This window comes from Nicotiana tomentosiformis, chromosome 4, assembly GCF_000390325.3.
Source record: "Nicotiana tomentosiformis chromosome 4, ASM39032v3, whole genome shotgun sequence".
NCBI classification, from domain to species: domain Eukaryota; kingdom Viridiplantae; phylum Streptophyta; class Magnoliopsida; order Solanales; family Solanaceae; genus Nicotiana; species Nicotiana tomentosiformis.
In genome coordinates, this window is record NC_090815.1 from 19,864,504 (window position 1) to 19,885,797 (window position 21,294).

A 21,294-nucleotide genomic window follows, 5' to 3' on the forward strand; every position below is an offset into this window, starting at 1 on the left:
CGTGACACCTTCCGTGGAGTCAGTTCCAGTAGTAAGGGATTTTCCATATGTATTCCCAGCGGATCCTCCGGATATGCCACCCGACAGGGATATTGATTTTGGCATTGATTTGTTACCGAGAACTCAGCCCATTTCTATTCCACCATATCGTATAGCCCCAGCAGAATTGAAGGAATTAAAGGAGCAGTTACAGGAACTACTTGATAAGGGTTTTGTTCGGCCCAGTGTATCGCCTTTGAGAGAAAAGAAGTTGTATGTAAAATTTTCAAAGTGTAAATTCTAACTTGATTCAGTAGGAATTTTGGGTCATGTAGTAACGAACAAGGGGACCCAGGTAGATCCGAAGAAAATTGAAGCAGTGAAGAGTTGGCCCAGACCGTCATCAGCTACAGAGATCCGGAGTTTTCTTGGCTTGGCGGGGTATTATCGCCGATTTGTAGAGGGTTTCTCTTCTATTTCCGCACCTATGACCAGATTGACCCAGAAGGGTGCTCCGTTCACGTGGACCGAGGAGTGTGAGAAGAGCTTTCAAAAGCTCAAGACAACTTTGACTACAACCCATTATTGGTATTGCCTACAGGTTCAGGGTCTTATATTGTGTATTGTGATGCGTCGCACATTGGTCTCGGCGTAGTGTTGATGCAAGTCGGTAGGGTGATTGCCTATGCGTCCATACAGTTAAAGGTACATGAGAAGAATTATCCGGTCCATGACCTTGAGTTAGCAGCTATTGTTCATGCCTTGAAAATTTGTCGGCATTATTTGTATGGTGTCCACTGTGAGGTATATACCGATCACCACAGTTTACAACATCTATTTAAACAGAAGGATCTTAACTTGCGGCAGCGGAGGTGCTTGGAGTTACTTAAGGATTATGATATCACCATTCTCTATCACTCCAGGAAGGCCAATGTAGTGGCTGATGCCTTGAGTCCTAAGGCAGAGAGTTTGGACAACTTAGCATATTTATCAGTAACAAAGAGGCCTTTAGCCTTGGATGTTCAGGCCTTGGCCAACCAGTTTATTAGATTGGATGTTTCCGAGCCGAGCCGAGCCAAGTTTTGGCTTGTGTGGTTTCTTAGTCTTCCTTGTATGATCGTATCAGGGAGCATCAGTATGATGACCCTCATCTACTTGTCCTTAAGGACACGGTTCAACACAGTGATGCCAAGGAAATCACTATTAGAGATGATAGTGTATTACGGATGTAGGGCAGGCTATATGTGCCCAATATATATGGTTTGCGTGAGTTGATTCTCGAGGAGGCTCACAGCTCGCGGTACTCCATTCCTCCAGGTGCCGCGAAGATGTATGAGGATTTGAGGCAGCACTATTGGTGGAAACGGATGAAGAAAGACATAGTGGAGTATGTCGTCCGGCGCCAAAATTGTCAACAGGTGAAATATGAGCATCAGCTACCGGGTGGATTGCTTCAGAAGTTAGAGCTTCCATAATGGAAATGGAAGCGGATCACTATGGATTTCATTGTTGGGCTCCCACAGACTCAGAGGAAGTTCGATGCAGTTTGGGTGATTGTGGATAGATTGACCAAGTCAGCTCATTTTATTCCGGTGGTTACTACTTACTCATCGGAGCAGCTGGCTCGGGTTTATATTCGCGAGATTATCAGGCTTCATGGTGTACCGGTATATATCATCTTTGACCGGGGTACATAGTTTACATCACGGTTCTGGAGGGCCGTACAACGTGAGTTGGGTACTCGGGTAGAGTTAAGTACAACATGTCACCCTCAAACGGACGGACAGTCAGAGCGCACTATCCAGATATTGGAGGATATGCTTTGTGCGTGTGTGATAGATTGTGGGGGTGCTTGGGACCAATTCTTACCACTTGCGGAGTTTGCTTACAATAATAGCTACCAGTCGAGCATTCAGATGGCTCCGTATGAGGCCTTATAAGGGAGGCGGTGCCGGTCTCCAGTGGGTTGGTTCGAGCCTCGTGAAGCAAGGCTATTGGGTACAGACTTGGTTCAGGATGCTTTGAAAAAAGTTAAATTGATTCAGGATCGACTTCGTACAACCCAATTTAGACAAAAGATTTACGTAGATCAGAAGGTTCGTGATATTGCATTCATGGTTGGTGAGCGGGTCTTACTCGGGGTTTCGCCTATGAAAGGTGTTATGAGGTTCGGGAAGAAGGGCAAGTTGAGTCCTAGGTATATTGGGCCTTTTAAAATACTTAAGAAGATTGGAAAGGTGGCCTATGAACTTGCATTGTCGCCTAGTCTAACGGGTGTTCATCCAGTGTTTCATATATCCATGCTCCGGAAGTACGTCGGAGATCCGTCTCATATTTTGGATTTCAGTACAGTGCAGTTGTATGGAAATTTGACTTATGATTTGGAGCCGGTAGTTATTTTGGACAGGCAGGTTCAAAAGTTGAGATCAAAGAACATAGCTTCAGTGAAAGTGCAATGGAGAGGCCAGCCAGTCAGAGAAGCTACCTGGGAGACTGAGCGGGAGATACAGAGAAAATATCAACACCTATTTGAGACTACAGGTATAATTCAAACCCATTTGAGGACGGACGTTTGTTTAAGAGATGGAGAATGTAACGACTCGGCCGATCGTTTTGAGTATTATAGCCTCATTTCCCCATTTACTGCTTATCCTGTGTTCAATTATAATTATGTGACTTGTCGGGGAGATAGATAGAGATAACACGTGAAAAAGAGAGAGAACGGGCGTGGGGAGAACACAAAGGAAAATTTGGCATTGTCTTCTTCTTGGATAATACTCCTCTGTTTCCTCCCTTTTTCTTTACACCAAAATCAGCAAATCAACTCCATTTTTCACCATTGTTAGGACACCACCTAGCTCCACAAAAATTCCATAAAAACCAACCAAAAACTCCAGCCCAAAACTACTCCAAAAAACTCCATATCCAACCATGGAAATAAGTTGAAAATACCATTTTCGTCACTAAAACCAAACTCAAAAACAGCCCCCTTTCCTCCATAAATTACCATGAAACCCAGCTGAAACTAACACCAAACACCAGCAAAATAACACTCCAAACCCAGAAAAATCAGTCCCATAATCCACCTCAAAACACCTTGAAAAACAAAAGGCTCAAAAACGAGCTAGAAATTCACCCCCAAATAAGCCCTCTTTCTCAGTCCAAAAATGACTCTGAAACAGCCCCGAACAGCCCCCTAAAATACAGCAAACCCCCCCCCCCCACCCCTCCCCCCAAAATCCAACTCTAATACAATCCAAACGTCCACCCAAAAGGCCCCAAAATTCAGCTCCAAATCGACCCAAAACACTGTCGTTGGAGAGGCTCACGGTCCACGATTTTTTGTTCACCGTTGGTTTTCTAAAGAAATGAAGTCAGACTTGTATATTGAAATTGGATTTTCAGATCTGAATTTGTCAATTTTCTGGCCCCATATTCTTATTATTCAAGAAATATTTCGTTGCTAAAGATTTTGAGATTGTTACTGACATCGTTCTTCTCCTTCACCTTATTATCTTCATCGTCAAAGTATTCTGCTTATCAGATACAAGGTTTTTGGAGGCAAATTTGCGAGGCAAAGGCGTAGCAGAGTAAAGAATTATCCGGTTCGAGGTAAGTGACTTGCCTAACCTTGTGTGGGGAAATTCCCCTTAGGATTGGTATTGATATAATAATTGTGATGTGTTGAAAGTCGTATACGCGAGGTGACGAGTGTGTACACGGGCTAATGGTGAAAAATTCCTGTTTAAAGTGTAGATCTCTCTTACACATTAATTAAATTATTTTATCCGGTTATATTCATCATCATTGATCTATTTTTATATTTTAAATTTGCCTGACATTTTTCATGCTAATTTCTTTACATGTTTAGTTGAAACTTTGTTTCTTTTATTCTGTGCTCATTATTTGAAAGTTGAATTTCTTAATTGAATTATTATTAATATGAAGTATTTGACATTAAAAATTTTGGTATTGAGGCAAGGTGTTGAGTTAAATATTATTTTGTTGAGTTATTCGCTTACGAATAATTTGTGAGATTTTGTATTCGTTGTGATTGACTCGTGAGCTCCTTATTGTGCAAATAATGTTGTTGATAACTTATTTTGGCAAGTTAAAATATTTGGGCACTTGAGGTACAAATTGTGATATATTGTGATATTATTACACATGCGGTGGTATAAGATCTAGGTGTTGAAACGCATGCGGTGAGATAAGGGTGGCTTGATACGCGTGGCTAGTAGGGGAACTACTAGAAGTCATGCAATGTGATAAGGGTGGCTAAAACGCGGGATGCTATTTCGGAAAAAAAATAATTTCTTTAAAGTTAAATGTGAAGGCTCCCGCGGTGATATAAGAAAATGAGATATTGTGAATTTATTAATAATTTGGGACTACGAGGCAGTACCCAGGGAGTGCCCTTGTTGATATTTCTTTATGGTTGCATTTGCCTTTAGTTATTTTTGTGTTTTCCTTGAAGTTGTAAATTTCTATTTTTCTTCTGAGAGGTATTATTTGCCCTTATTCTGTATGGTTAAATTGTGACATATTCCTTACTTGTTTCACTTTCATTGTCATTATCATTATTATATTGTTAAACTTTCACCCTGTCTTTTATTATTTCCAGTAGGGCCTGACCTGACCTCGTCACTACTCTACCGAGGTTAGGCTTGGTGCGTACTGGGTACCGCTGTGGTGTACTCATACTACGCTTCTGTATATTCTTTTGTGCAGATCCAGGTACTTCCTACCAGACCAGGTATTAGTGAGCTAGTCCGTACGCGGAGACTTCAAGGTATATCTGCCAGTATCCGTAGACCTCGTAGTCCCCTTCTATCTTTATTATGTTGTCTTCCTTATTCTCTTTAAACACTCATGTATCGAGACACTTAGTATTTCTCTTAGAAACTTGTGACTTATTTCTACCGGGTTTTGGGAGTTGCATTTTTTTAATTTACAATTGTTATTTATTCAACTATTAAGAATTAAATTTCAGATTTATATTTAGTGATTCCGCAAATTATTAGGCTTACCTAGTCTTAAAGATTAGGTGCCATCATGACATCCTACAGAGAAAATTTGGGGTCGTGACAGTTCTGTTGGTTTCTGCATCCTATTTAGCCTTCTCAGAGTTGTTATCCATTGTCATTTTCTTGCTCACTTTCTTTCATGCATTAAGAACATGTGGTTAATAATAATATTAAACAAATAGAGAACTAAAACAAAAAAGAAGAAGAGAAAGATACAAAAAATAAGAGCATCAAGGGAAAAAAATTCAACTATACTCATATTATTAGAAATCAGTATTATCATTGGTACATGCAAGCACGTTAAAAAAGAATAAAAATAAAAGTACATAGTAGATATTGCGTATAATAAATTGGTACACTACAAAAGAAACATACCTTATAAAAAAGTACTTGTATTGGTTGTTAGTTTGTTATTTTAAAGAGGAATAGGAGACAAAGAAGAAGAATATGTACAAGAAAAAGGGAGAAGAAGTCTATTAATAATAATAGATAGGACTTTTCATTTTGCATAAAGTATTCAAGGAGATGAATCTATTAAAGTTACTAGGAGAATTCTAGGAGATCTATTAATTTAGAAAAATAAAAAAACAATATTAGTCAAAGAAAACATCAAAAACAAGAAAAGTCAAAAAAGAATTTGAAAAGTTACAAGATGATTCATGTATTTGATATCTTTATTTTTAAAATAATGGTAGAAATTAGAAAAAATAAAAAGAAAAAAAGAACTATCTAAGCGAAAGAAGCAAAAACAAATGAAAAGATAAAAAATGAATTTGAAAAGTTTACATGATTCATGTATCTGATCTTAGAAAAGTTATACATATATATATATATATATATATATATATATATATATATGGTGATGATAGTTTTATCTTGAATAAATTAATTTTCTGCTTCTTGGAAGAAACTAGATTTTTCTGCTTCTTCCCAAAAGCAGAAAAACTGCTTCTCTTATTGGCCAAAAGTACTTTTTTATTTTGGCCAAACACCTTAAATTTTTCAAAAAGTACTTTGTCCTCCGAGAATCTTGGCCAAACAGGCTCTTAAAAAATAAGCTCCAGCACTAAAAAAAAGTGCTTTTAAACACTTTGTAACAACTCGGCCGATCATTTTGGGTATTACAGCCTCGTTCCTCTATTTACTGCTCTATTTGTTATTTATAGCTGTATTATGACCTATCAGTTTAGTTAGTTCGGGTCCGGATAGATTTCAGAATATATTGAGACACTTAGTCTCATAAATGGAAAGCTTAAGTTGGAAAAGTCGACCAGATGTTAACTTATGTGTAAACGACTTCGAATTTGAATTCTGATGATTTCAGTAGCTCCGTATGGTGATTTTGGACTTAAGAGTGTGTCCGTAAAATTATTTGGAGGTCTGTAGTGGAATTATGCTTGAAATGGCGAAAGTTGAATTTTTGAAAAGTTTGACCGGGGAGTTGATTTTTTGATATCGGGGTCGAAATTCGATTATGGAAATTGGAATAGCTTAGTTATGTCATTTATGACTTGTGTGCAAAATTTGAAGTCATTGCGGAGTGATTTGATGTGTTTCGGCATAAGATATAGAATTTAAAAGTTTCAAAGTTCATTAGGCTTGAATCTATGTGTGATTCGTGTTTTACTATTGTTTGATGTAATTTGAGGCCTCGAGTAGGTCCGTGTTATGTTATAGGACTTGTTGATATATTTGGTTGAGGTCTCGGGGGCCTCAGGTGAGTTTTGGATGGTTAACGGATCAAATTCGGACAAAAAACCACTGCTGGAAATTTTGCTTCTGGCATTTTTGCACTTGCGGAGGTCTGATCGCAGGTGCGAAGCCGCATGTGCGCACCAGCCATCGCAGAAGCGACTAGACATGAAGAGGGGCAGTGGTCGCAGGTGCGAAGCAATTTCCGCACCTGCGAGGTCGCAGATGCGAGCAGGGATTCGCAGAAGCGGAGGGAGCATTTTGGGCGATCACAGATGCAGACATTTCATCGCACCTGCGAGGCCGCAAATGCGGCTAATCTGGTCGCAGGTGCGACAGGCCCTGGACAGAATAAAATTGGAGGAGTTCCGAGCTTTTTCCATTTTTGGCCATTTCAAGCTCGGTTGTGCGATTCATGAGCGAGAATTCACGAAAAATCTTGAGGTAAGTCACTTGTGATCATTCTACTCCATAATATTGAATTATCATCGAATAATTCGACTAGATTACGTGTTTTTGAGGTGTAAATCGGGGATTTGAACTTAAGGATTTGAAAATAAGATTTGAGGGTTTGGAGGTCGAGTTGAGGTCAGATTTTGGTAAAATTAGTATGGTTAGACTAGTGATTAAATGGGCTTTCGGATTTTATAACTTTTGTCGGTTTTCGAGACGTGGGCCCCACGGGCAATATTTGGAGTGTAATTTCGGATTTTGTAGGAAAATATTAGTATTTTAATATGAAATTAATTCCTATAAATTGTGTGGACTGAATCAAATTAATTGTGACGAGATTCGAGCCGTTTGTAAGTTAATACGCGTAGAATGGGATTTCTTGAGAATTGTTTAGCTTGTTCGGCATTGGATTCGCCTTGTTCGAGGTAAGTAACTCTTCTAATCTTGGAGCTGAGGGTATGAACCCTGAATATACGTATTATGTGAATCGTTTGGAGGTGACGCACATGCTAGGTGACGGGTGTGTGGGCGCGCACCATAGAAATTATGACATAATTATTTCCGTAAAATTCTGTAGTCAAATAATCTTGGCATTTTCCATGCAATTTTACGTGTTAAAGAAATTGAGCTGAGAATCATATTAAAAATCATGTTGAGGCTATGTGCTAGTATTATTAGGACCCACAGAGGTCATATTATTGTGAATTATTTATTTTAAATTGAAAATTTATACTCAGTCATATTTATTTCATTGCATATCATATCTCAGTCTCTGTTGTTATTTATTGATACATCATATCATTATTTTTGGGCTATTTTAATGACACTGTGAGCCCATGAGAGAGAGCCTGAAGAGATTGATGACTAAGGGAGGCCGAGAGCGTGACTGTGAGGATATTATTATGTGGACCGGGGCTGCCCGCCTGCAGCAGACCATATTGGCTTTATATATATTATTATTATTATTATGTGGATCGGGGCTGCACGCCTGCAACAGGCCTTATAGGCTTTATATAGCTCTTGGGATGATGGAGTCCCTCCGGAGTCTGCATACATCCCCAGTGAGCGCGGTTGATATTATTGAGGGATGGATCTTCCCTGGACATGGATCTTGTCCGAAGTATTATATACCTAGAGATGGATCTTCTCCACTGGTTGGATTGACCCTACTCGGTACTGGGTGACTGATGATCATTTGATGTGTATATTCCGGGATGAATTTTTCCTAGGCCGGATTGGCCATATACAGTACCGAGTGATTAGGCATGATGAGTGAAATGTGTGAGAAAGTGAGATTGAGTACTCTAAGAGTGTGAGTACATGAGTTCATCTATGAGATACATTGCATTGACATGCACACATGACATACAGGCATAGAGATGTATTTTTCTCATGTTGTACGGTATCACATCATTCATGATTTCTCACACATATTGACATATGGTCATAGTGATGCAATTGTTTAACACTGATTATCTGGAAAGAAAATAAAATATCTTATTTATTATGGAAAGGATTTTGGAAAAATTATTGTTTTCAAACATATTCATATTTTTGGCAACTCCGATAAACGATTTGGGTTTTCATTGATGTACTTGAAAGGCAAAACTATTTTCAGAAATCATGTTTTTGTTGAGCATTTGATTGCTGACTTAATTCTGGTATTACTTGTCTTATGTTGTTATGAACTATTGTTGGTTATTGAAGTTGGGACCCAACCTCGGTATCAGCTGTGCATCGCCGGCTTATGATTCCATGAACGAAGTTCGAGATGAGTATTCTATGTTTTGGTGATGGACCAGTCTGGAGGACTTGAGGCCAAGATTAGATTGTAGCTTATGCTCGGTAGCTTCAGTTGTAACTTGTACACTTGGACTCATAAGTCTGGTAATGTCCCTACGTGTGGAGTTTGTGGCTCAATGGGCGGTAGAATGGCTTTGTAATGAGTATGATGTGACTGCGGGATGTGGTAAGACGATTTAAATGTGACGAGAAGTGTTTCCTTGAAATGTAAAAGGGGCCATTGGGTGCTTGATTTTCATTTTGATGTGACGTACAGTCTCGAGCATGAATGTTTTGAAAGATCTTTCACATTGTTAAATTTTGGGACAAATTAAATTCTCATGTATGGTTAATGAGTTTGGACTCATATAGACTAAGTGATTGCATAGAAATTGTAACTGCGAAAGGGTATAACAAGATACCAATTTGAGGCTAAGCAGGTGGGTTATCCCCTGCGGAGTAATCTACATAGGTATGTTCCTCATAATGTGAGTGGAGAGTTTCTTTTCTGCCAGTGGGGCGTATGTGTTGAGATTTGAATTAGAACCTGGTTGAGAAAGTTGACTTGACTGTCAAGAGAATAAATGCGAGCTTAGCGGATAATTAAGGTATTTTATGGTTGGCGTTGTATGAGCTTGAGAAGAATTTTCATTGAACTGACTGCGGTATTATGACAGTAATAGAGTATGGATATTGTGAGTTATCGAGTGTTTAAATTTATGGCGTTGAGACAAGTGGGGGAGTCTGTTATTGACAATTAAATTCATGGTTATGTGTCAAATTTTTGTTTTGGTCTGAGGTATACTTGGAAATCAGTGATGACTTACAGAGGTGGAGTTCGAGAATGACTCGAGTAAGGGAATTTCTGGATACAGGTTATGGCACTTTAGGAGTATAGGAAAATCATGGGATGAGTGAGTTGTTATTTCTGAAGGATGTAGTGTGCACAAAGTATGAATTTGATCAGTGGTATTAAGGCAGGGTTACTTCTTTGAGTGATGTTCAGCTAATGAGGCACGTGTCTTTCAGCCCGTTTGGACGGTACAATTTTTTAGATTTGAGCAAAGTGGGTGACTCTCGAGAAAGTTCCAATAGGTCCGAGGTTTACATATAGCAATTGAGAATTTCTCCGGACTTGTGTATGCATAAAATCTGAGATTTGCATTTGATGGTGCCTGGACTTGCGATAATTCTGCATGACTATGGATTTTACATTTTAGTATAAGAAAGGAAAGGGGGATAATTTTAAATTTACATAAGGTCTTTCAGAGTGGATGCCTCGGTTGTGGTGCTTTTGGGGTGCTTAAGAGGGAATTCAGCGGCTTATGGACCTTAGGGCGATGTGGTTCTATGCTAGGGTTTGTGGGGTGACTTGTGGTTAAAGATCCTGGTATTTTAGCAAGGAGAAGTATCAATTTGAAGAAAAATTTGGAAGGGACTCGGAGAAATAGGACATCTTGGTGGTAGGTTGGACCAGTACGGTAATGGTAGGATCGGTTCTTTGGGTAATCACGATGTGGTAAGACTTTACAGATGTTTTGGTGGCAATACTCTTGGGTTTGGTGACCTGCGTGGCTAGGCCGAGTTAGAGAAATTCAGTTCTAATAGCTTGGTTATGTGCAAATGGATTTCAAGTATTTTGGATGGTTTCCACCATGGTTTGAGATGGATATTTTCTACCGGTGTGAGGTAGCATGTTGAGTATTGTGATTTTCTACCGGATGGGATCAAATGGAAGGCTTCTGGATGATCGGATATGAAAGATTGTGTTAGTCATTCCTTGTGGGATGATCGTGCATGAAAGATTGTGTTAGTCATTCGAAGGCTAGAATTGGGATCAGTTATGATGATTCACGTGTCCTATAAATTTGGAATTTGGAGGTTTCGGGAGCAGATTGTTTCATGGTTACGGACTGTGAAGTCATGGCCGAAGCTAGCCAGATGGTTATTTATCTATTTATGGGTGACCAGAACTCATTTGGGGGTCCATTGGTAGGCCCAATTAGGATGTGTATTCTATACCGAGCCGGATTGGTTGGCTCCATACTGCTATTGTTGAGGGATGTGCCATTCAGTTGATGCTGAGCTTATTTGTGTTCTGAAATGATCTGTGAGTTACTCTTCTATGCTACGAGGAGTTGTGATTCATCGGTTATATGCACACATGGTGTAGTTCTATTGGGGGGCTTATGGTGGAATTTGAGCGAGATGAGTATTTGGGTATTGCATGATCGATTGCGTATTGGTTAGGTTCTTTCAGGTTTTGTGTCACGGCCCAATTTTCCCTCCGTCTGAGTATCATGATGGCACCTAGTCTTAGGGACTAGGTAAGCCTAACAATAATTAAAACAACATTGTTTAAACAGAATCTCTTAAAACTCCCAAAACCGGTAGTACAAGTCATAAGCTCTACAGAGTGTTTGCTAGAAAACTTCTAAATACAACTGTCTAGAAATAAGAATAAACAGTGCAAAACGAAAAGTTAAAGGTGACTCTGAAGCCTGCGAACGCAGCAACAGATTTACCTTGAGTTTCCACAGTAACAGTCCACACAGATAACTAACGAACAAGTACCTGGATTTGCAGAACAAAAAAAAATGTGCAAAAGAGTAGCATGAGCACACCACAGCGGTACCCAGTAAGTATCAAGACTAACATCGGTGAAGTAGTGACGAGGACTAGTCAAGACACCCACTGGTCTAACTAAACTGAACAAGTATAAGTATAGGGATGACAGAATATGACATCTATCTAAGGACCCCGAGATATGGCTAACGACATAGCAACTGCAATAAGGAAGGAAAAACAGCAAGTAACAGCGGAACACCAGAATAAGACACGGAAGAATGAACGAAAACACAACCCAAATCCAGAAATTCACAATACAGTAAAGGCAAGTAGTAACTCAGCAGCTGTAATAGTTTTCACATCAGGTCTCAGCCAACAACCCCAATAAATTAGTCAAAATCCTTCAAGTGTAAACTTTCACCCGTAAGTTTCTTTTTTAAAAAAAATTGAGGTCTTTAGATTATAATCCTTTCCAATAAGAAATTGTTTTTGAAATATACTTCCTTCAAACATAGTTCTTTCAAGATAAAACCTTTCAAATATAAACTTTTCAAATAATTAGCCTTCAAACATAGTTCTTTCAAGATAAATACTTTTCAAGTATAACCCTTTCAAATAAATATCTTCAAAAATAGTTCCTTCGAGATAAATACTTTTCAAATAATTAGCCTTCAAGCATAGTTCTTTCAAGATAAATACTTTTCAAATATAAAATTTTTCAAATCATATACTTCGAGTATAAGTCACCCTGTGACACCTGAGCATGGAAGATTTGCAGCCCCGAACACAGATATAACCACAGTGGGGAATCTACTGGAATACCGTCCCGTAATCCCAAAATAAACATGCAGTGCTGGGGGGATCTCCCGGAATACGTCTGTAGTCCCAAAGTAAATATGAAAAACAGGGGGATCTCCCAAAATACGTCTGTAGTTCCAATTTAAATATGCAGTGCTGGGGGATCTCCCGGAATACGTCTGTAGTCCCAATTTAAATATGCAGCGCAAACAACAGAGATAACAACTATAACACGACAGAAACCTCATAAATCACCACAACGAGTACAAAAGCAATAATGACAGAAATGCAAAGTATGGAGAGCAAATCAACTCAAGAATTTAAGTCACAAGAACGGTATAACTCATTCATAAGAAATAACCACAGTAAAGAATGTTAGGCACAAGGAGAACAGCTTAACAAGGGAAAACAAAAAAAAAATGTAGCCACTATTCCACAATATTCAAGTCAATAATAAGAAGCCAACACGAGTCAAATAGTTCCAATAATGGCAAGTCAACTAAGATATAGGTTATCTAAACTCCTTTTGAGGTTAAGCAACTACGAGGAAAATTTAACAATTCAAATAAGGATAAGCAGTGGAAGATAATCACAACTCCAATTAAGACTAAACAATTATAGGGTGAGAAAATAATGATTTTAATTAAAGATAAGCAGTTATAAAAAAAATATAACACGATGATAGAAGAGGTAAAAATCTTTGGATAAGTCGAATAAGGGTCAAATAGACAGTAAGAGTGAATCCTAAAGCAATTATCTCTAGTCAAAGCATGTAGAGGTGAAACTAGCAAATAGGAATTCAAACGTATCAAAAACAACATCATATACAGTGAATATAAGGACAAAAGAACCCTAAAAGGCCAACTTTCCACAAATAGGTCTGAGCACGCACTCGTCACCTCGTGTACACAGACTACAATCAACATAGATAACTCAAATCCTAAGGGGTAATTCCCCCACACAAGGTTAGACAAGATACTTACCTCGAGTCAAGCTCAATAAATCCGTAAGAATGCCCCTTCCATGAAAATCCGACTCTGGATGGACCAAATCTAGCCAAAAGAAATTACATATCATAATTACAACAATAATAGACTCATCTAATTAACGAAATCAACATTTTAACGAAAATTCCGAAATTAACTCAACATCGCCCATGGGTCCCACTTCTCGAAATCGGGTAAAAATTATAAAATATGAACACCCATTCACTTTCGAGTCCAACCATATAAAAATTACTCAAATCCGACCACAAATTCCCTTTCAAAACTAGAAATCTTCATAGAAGAAGTTCTTCCAATCTTTCCCAATTTCAACCCCCAAAAATTCGAAACTAAATGGAGAAAAAACAACTATAGATTAATGGAATACAACCTAAAACGAGTTAGGAATCATTACCCCAAAGTTTCCTCTGAAACTCCCTCGAAGAATCGCCAAATTCCGAGCTCTCAAGTCCAAAAACGAAGAATGAAACCAAACCCTCGGATTTCTCTTTTCTGCCCAGGCATGACCGCGCCTGCGCATAATTAGCCGCATCTGCGCGACCGTAGGTGCGCATGTCCAACCGCACATGCGCTTCCTCTCGCTTCTGCGCGCCAAAAATTCGCTTCTGCGGAGCCGCTGATGCGCACAATTTCTCTGCACCTGCGGAGACTGTCAAGTCCTGCTCTTCTCGCACCTGCGCCTCAATCTTCGCATTTGCGGGCATCGCAGATGCGGAATTTTCCTTTCACCTACGACCCCTGGCACTCCTCCATTTTTCCGCTTCTGCACATACCTCTCCGCACGTGCGCTCTCGCACCTGCGGTCTCTTCTTTGCAGGTACGAAAATACCAAAAGCCTGAAGACTTAGCAGTAACACAAATCAAACTTTTAATCCGTTAAGCACCCGAAACTCACCCGAGGCCCCCGAGACCTCAACCAAACATACCAACCAATTCCAATACACCATACGAACTTAGTCGAGCCTTAAAGTCACATCAAACAACGTCGAAACCACGAATCGCACCATGAATCGAACTTATAAATTTCAAATCTTTTAACTTCTAAAACTTGTGCCGAAACCTATCAAATCAACCCGAAATGATGTAACATTTTGCAGGCAAGTCCCAAATAACATAACAGAGCTGTTCCAACTCTCGGAATCACATTCTGATCCCGATATCAAAAAGCCCACTTCCAGTCCAACTCTCCAAAAAATTGACTTTTGCCATTTCAAGCCTAAATCAGCTACAGACCTCAGATTTACAGTCCGGACACGCTCCTATGTCTAAAATAACCCAACGGAGCTAATGGAATCGACGGAACTCCATTCTGGAGTCATCTTCACATAGTTCCGACTACGGTCAAAATCCTAAGATTTAAGCTTCCGTTTTAGGGACTAAGTGTCCCAAATCACTCTGAATCATCTGGTAACTGAATTCAACCATGCACGCAAGTCAATACATATAATATGAAGCTTATCAGGGCCTTATGCCATTGGGTGGGACTTAAATTCTCAAAACGACCGGCCGGGTCATTATATTTTGTGTGGCATTGTGTCATTTGCCTCTCTGTGGTTATTGATTTTGAGCAGGGTGGCTCGAGGTAGATAATATGGACCAATATTTGGATGGAGTCACGCATTGCAACAGAGTTATGTTAAGGTATGAACCTAGTGTTAGAATCGTGTGATGCTTCTACGGTGTGATGGATTTTCAGCATTTCGTTGTGGCGTTACTTGTTAATCTTGCGGGGCAGTTCTCTCATTTGAGTCATTTTCCATGACTGAGTACATTTGAATTATTGCGTATTGGCGCACTAATGGAACGGTTTGTGGCTCTGAGTTATATTGGTGTGGCATGTCTGTGGGATAGTTGTGTTTAATAATATATGGTCATTGGACATAGAATAGGTACTATCAGGTTTGAAACGGTATATTTTGGAGGATAATATTGAAAGTCGGCTTAGAAAGTGATTATGGTTCTGGTTGGGGCGAGAGAGCTCCATGACTTGTTTATCTGATAAGGGGTTACAAGATTCTACGTGTTTCTTTTATTATCAACAGTGTACGAAGGTTTGGGGATGAGGTTTTGTTCGATATGGGGTATAATGCTAGTACTTGGTTGGTTTGAAGTAGTTATTGTGATTAGGAATGGTGCTACGAGCATGCGAGTTGTGTAATATGTTAGGTGATTATATCCGTGGTTATGGTTATGGCTCGATGCAGCTTGTTTAGACTTATAGAGTGAGTAATTGTGAGATTCGGATCTTGTAAGAAATTCTAAAGGTTGGAAATTGAATTCCAAGGTTTATGGGCTAAGGTTAAATCAATGATTTCAATTGTATTGAGTTGTCGGGCCTATATAGAATAGGGTGACGTGGTATCACCCCCGGGTACGTACGTGGTAAGATAGAATAGTGATTTGATGGCTTGGAAACAACTCTTGGCACGTTCGAGGACGAACGTATGTTTAAGTAGGGGAGAATGTAACGACCCGACCGGTCGTTTTGGTATTACAGCCTTGTTCCCCCATTTACTACTCCATTTGTGATTTATAGTTGTATTATGACCTATCGGATTAGTTAGTTCAGGTCCAGAGAGATTTCGGAATGAATTGAGACACTTAGTCTCATAATGAAAATCTTAAGTTGGAAAAGTCGACCGGATGTCGATTTATGTGTAAACGACCTCGGATTTGAATTCTGATGATTCCAGTATCTCCGTATGGTGATTTTGGACTTAAGAGTGTCCGGAAAATTATTTGGAGGTCAGTAGTGGAATTAGGCTTGAAATGGCAAAATTTGAATTTTTGGGAAGTTTGATCGGGGAGTAGACTTTTTGATATCAGGGTCAAAATCCGATTCTGGAAATTGGAATAGCTTAGTTATGTCATTTATGACTTGTGTGCAAAATTTGAAGTCATTCCGGATTGATTTGATGTGTTTTGGCACAAGATATAGAATTTAAAAGTTTCAAAGTTCATTAGGCTTGAATCTATGTGTGATTCGTGTTTTTAGTGTTGTTTGATGTAATTTGAGGCCTCGAGTAGGTCTATGGTATATTATAGGACTTGTTGGTATATTTGGTTGAGGTCCCGGGGGCCTCGGGTGAGTTTCGGATGGTTAATGGATCAAATTCGGACTTAAAACCACTGCTGGGAATTTTGCTTCTGGTATTTTCGCACCTGCGGAGGTTTGATCGCAGGTGCAAAGCTGCATGTGCGCACCAGCCATCGCAAAAGTGACCAGACGTCAAGAGGGGCAGTGGTCGTAGGTGCGAAGAAATTTTTGCACCTGCGAGGTCGCAGATGCGGGCAAGGATTCGCAGAAGCGGCGGGAGCATTTTAGGCGATCGTAGATGCGAACATTTCGTCGCACCTGCAAGACCGCAAATGCGGCTAATCTGGTCGCAGGTGCGACAGGCCCTGGACAGAATAAAATTGGAGGAGTTCCGAGCTTTTTCCATTTTTGGGCATTTCAAGCTCGGGTTGGGCAATTCTTGAGCGAGAAATCACGGGAAATCTTGAGGTAAGTCACTTGTGATCATTTCTACTCCATAATATTGAATTATGATCGAATAATCCGACAAGATTATGTGTTTTTGAGGTGTAAATTGGGGATTTGAACCTAGCGATTTGAAAATAAGATTTGAGGGTTTGGAAGTCGAGTTGAGGTCGAATTTTGGTAAAATTAGTATGGTTAGACTCGTGGTTGAATGGGCTTTCGGATTTTATAACTTTTGTCGGTTTTCGAGTCGTGGGCCCCATGGGCTATTTTTGGAGTGTAATTTTGGATTTTGTGGAAAAATATTAGTATTTTGATATGAAATTAATTTCTATAAATTGTGTGGACTGAATCAAATTAATTGTGACTAGATTCGAGCCGTTCGGAAGTTGATACACGTAGAATGGGATTTCTAGAGCATTGCTTAGCTTGCTCGGCATTGGATTCGCTTTGTTCGAAGTAAGTAACTCTTCTAATCTTGGAGCTGAGGGTATGAACCCTGAATATACGTATTATGTGAATCGTTTGGAAGTGACGCACATGTTAGGTGACGGGCGTGTGGGCGTGCACCATAGAAATTATGACGTAATTATTTCCGTGGAATTCTATAGTCAAATAATCTTGGCATTTTCCAGGCAGTTTTATGTGTTAAAGAAATTAAGCTGAGAATCATATTAAAAATCATGTTGAGGCTATGTGCCAGTATTATTGGGACCCACAGAAGTCATATTGCTGTGAATTATTTGTTTTAATTGAAAATTTATACTCAGTCATATTCATTTCATTGCATATCATATCTCAGTCTCTGTTGTTATTTATTTATACATCATATCATCATTTTCGGGCTATTTTCATGACATTGTGAGCCCATGAGAGAGAGACTGAAGAGATTGATGATTGAGGGAGGCCGGGAGCCTGATTGTGAGGATATTATTATGTGGATCGGGGCTGCCCGCCTGCAGCAGGCCATATTGGATTTATATATATATTATTATTATGTGGATCGAGGTTGCCCGCCTACAGCAGGCCTTATAGGCTTTATATAGCGCTTTGGCTGAAGGAGCCCCTCTGGAGTCTGCACACATACCCAGTGAGCGCAGTTGATATTATTGAGGGATGGATCTTCCCTGGACATGGATCTTGTCCGAAGTATTATATACCTGGAGATGGATCTTTTCCACGGGTTGGATTGGCCCTACTCGGTACTAGGTGACTAATGATCAGTTGATGTGTATATTCCGGAATGGATCTTCCCTGGGCCGGATTGGCCATATACAGTACCGAGTGATTGGGCATGATGAGTGGAATATGTGAGAAAGTGAGATTGAGTACCCTGAGAGTGTGAGTACATGAGTTCATCTCTGAGATACATTGCATTGACCATGAATTATAGAGATAGAGATCTATTTTCCTCATGTTGTACGGTATCACATCATTCATGATTTCTTACACATATTGACAGATGGGCATAATTATGCAATTTTTTTACACTGGTTAACTGGAAAGAAAATAAAACATCTTATTTATTATAGAAAGGATTTTGGAAAAATTATTGTTTTCAAACTTATTCATATTTTTGGAAACTCCGGTAAACGATTTGGGTTTTCATTGATGTACTTGAAAGGCAAAACTATTTTTAGAAATCATGTTTTATTTGAGCATTTGATTGTTGAGTTACTTCCGGTATTACTTGTTTTATGTTGTTATGAACTATTGTTGATTATTTAAGTTGGGACCCGACCTTGGTACAAACTTGTCACTACTTTCAACATAAGGTTAGGTTTGTTACTTATTGAGTACATGGGGTCGGTTGTACTCATATTATACTTTTGCACCTTGCGTGCAGATGTTGGCCGTTGATGTTGTTGCGTTCGCTGGGAGCTGGATCTGAAGATGTACCTGCGTTCCGGTTGTAGCTGTCTCTTGTTCATGGTAGCCTTAGATTCATAAAATTCTGTTTATGTACTTTTCAAACAGATGATGTATTTACTTTATACCAGCTTTGTATACTCTATTCTTAGAAGCTCATGATTTGTACTACAAGTTCTTGGGGAATGTATAAGTTTAAGATTTTCCTTTACTTAAATTGCTTTAATAATTGTGATTAGAATTGGATAGATGATAATTGGCTTACCTAGCGGGTTGGATTAGGTGTCATCATGACTGGTTGGATTTTGGGTCGTGACACACTTGTACTTAAAAGCTATTTTTAAGCCAATTCAAACGGGCTCTTATTTAGAAAAGAAAAAGAAAAAGTCTTGTTATGTCTGCAATAGTAAAATTGACACATTAGTCCCTAGTTTTTTTGTCAAAACTGGTTTAGTCAAAGTTTTAGAAGTTTTAATCCGTCCTTGATTTATATAGTATTTATTTCCAATAAAGCTGAAGGAAAATATTTTATTATAAAACTCTAAAAGATCTCTACAATATTTTATTTCTTCTTCACATGTCTCTACTATTCTTCACATTCTTAAAAAAGCAGGCAATATTGCTATTTATAATAGTACGAAATTTATTTTTAGTAGAAACAGTAAAATATATTCCTATATTAATTTGACTATAAATTTTAGTTAAATATGAATTAAATAAACTTACAAATATCAATTCCTAAATAATTTTGGTTTCCTACTACTACTTTGAATTAGTCTTCTAACTTTCTCTCGTAATTCAAAGTTGTATACGTCTGATTTTTGTTGTTGTTGTTGTAATTATGTTGGAGGACATCGCCCAACTTTCACTTTTGTTGAATCACTTGTCTCCAAATCTCGTTGATGCTCTTTGTCACTAATACCTAATGTTATTGAAGCGCCGGTCTTCAACTCCCATTGATGCACTTTGTCACCAGCATCCAATTTTGTTAAACCACCTATCTTTAACTCATGTTGATGCACTTTGTCACCAACATTCAATTTTGTTGAAGCATTTGTCTCCAATTTCCATTGATGCACTTTATCACCAACACCAAATTTTGTTGATTTGTTGAAGCACCTGTCTCCAACTCCTTTTGATGCACTTTGTCACCAATACTTAATTTTGTTGAAACACATATCTTCAACTCCCGCTGATGCACATTTTCACTAACACCTATTCTTTTTGTTTTTTCTTGACCGCTTCTATAATTTTTAAAGAAGAACTTCTTCCTATTGTGCCATATTTGCCTGTATCCCTTTAAGTATGCAATCTTTTTATCAGGACATATTATATGTCATGTGTCTAGTAAATTATTGTAGTTGCTCGGGGAGAGAATTATGACCCGTGAAGTGCTCATGATCAGTACATAATACTTAGGTGAAATTATAAGAGACGTAGCGGGAAAAATTTCGAAAATTAAAAAAATCATAATTCTAGGCCTCCTTAATCTTGTTTCCAATCCTTAGTATCTTAGTTGATAGTTTCACTAGTTTAATATTTGTTAGTTAATTAGTTAAAAATAAAAATTACAATATTTATAACTAGAAAATTATTTAAACTTGTGTTTCTTAGCGATATTGAACAGTTGTAGCAAGTTTTAGTTCTCTGTGGGATTCGACTCCGGACTCTTAGACCGGTTTATATTTGCATCGACCGCTTATCCTTTTTAGGACTAAAATTGGGTGTGATCAGTTTCTTAACTCTTTACTGTTGGAATTACAGTTTCAAGAAAGTTATGTAATTAGAAGGATATAGCACATCATAATGAGATTACCCAAATGGATCAACAAGTTTCACTTCTTGATCAAACTTCTATAAGTGAGGTCTCTCTCTCACACACATATACACATACACACAGTGTGAGAGAGACTTCTCTGTAAATGGCACATCCTTCTCTGTATACCTTTTCTTTAGAGAGCATATGTATACTTACTATTATATCTACTCACTACTTAGTATTTAGTTAATTAAATTTATTTATTTTGGAAAGATTTCTGTCCTTTTTCAGAATAAAACAGGAGTAAATTTCACAAATGATCATATAATTATTACTTTTTTCACCATATAATTAAACTTTCATTAACTCACACAAATCATGGTGACTGAAAAATACAATTTCTCAGTAGTATTTTCTTATTCCATATTTCTTTATTTTTTAAATTTTAAATCTAATAATAATAACCCCAAAATAAAAATATATATATATATTTTTAGCCGCTCCTAAAAATAATAAACGATAATTAATATATATATATATATATATATATATTTGGCTAGCGAATGTAATTACGTATTAGTTTTGGCCAACCGCTCAATTTTATATTTTTCCCTTAAAATAGGAATGACCCAACCCGACTTGATCTAATACTCATATAAATAAATTAAAATAATACTAAAAGTGAATCTTCCCCCCACAAAAAACTTAATTTGGAAATGAATAAAAAGAAGGTATAATTAGAGAGCACTTGAAACAAAATGCTATCAATTTGAATGAAAATTTTAAAAATAAAAATAAAATATAGAAGTATCGTGTTGTGAAGGATTTACTTTTATATATGTGTGTGTGTGTGTGTGTGTGTGTGTGTGTGTGTGTGTGTGT

The 21,294-nt window shown here is 38.2% G+C and overlaps 1 long non-coding RNA gene across 1 annotated transcript; it reads left to right on the plus strand.

The window, feature by feature from the left end:
- Positions 1–2,729: 2,729 nt before the first annotated feature.
- Positions 2,730–4,929, plus strand: LOC138910602 (uncharacterized). The gene is made up of 2 exons (XR_011415733.1): positions 2,730–3,591; positions 4,711–4,929. It is a non-coding gene; the product is annotated as an uncharacterized lncRNA (long non-coding RNA).
- Positions 4,930–21,294: the final 16,365 nt, after the last annotated feature.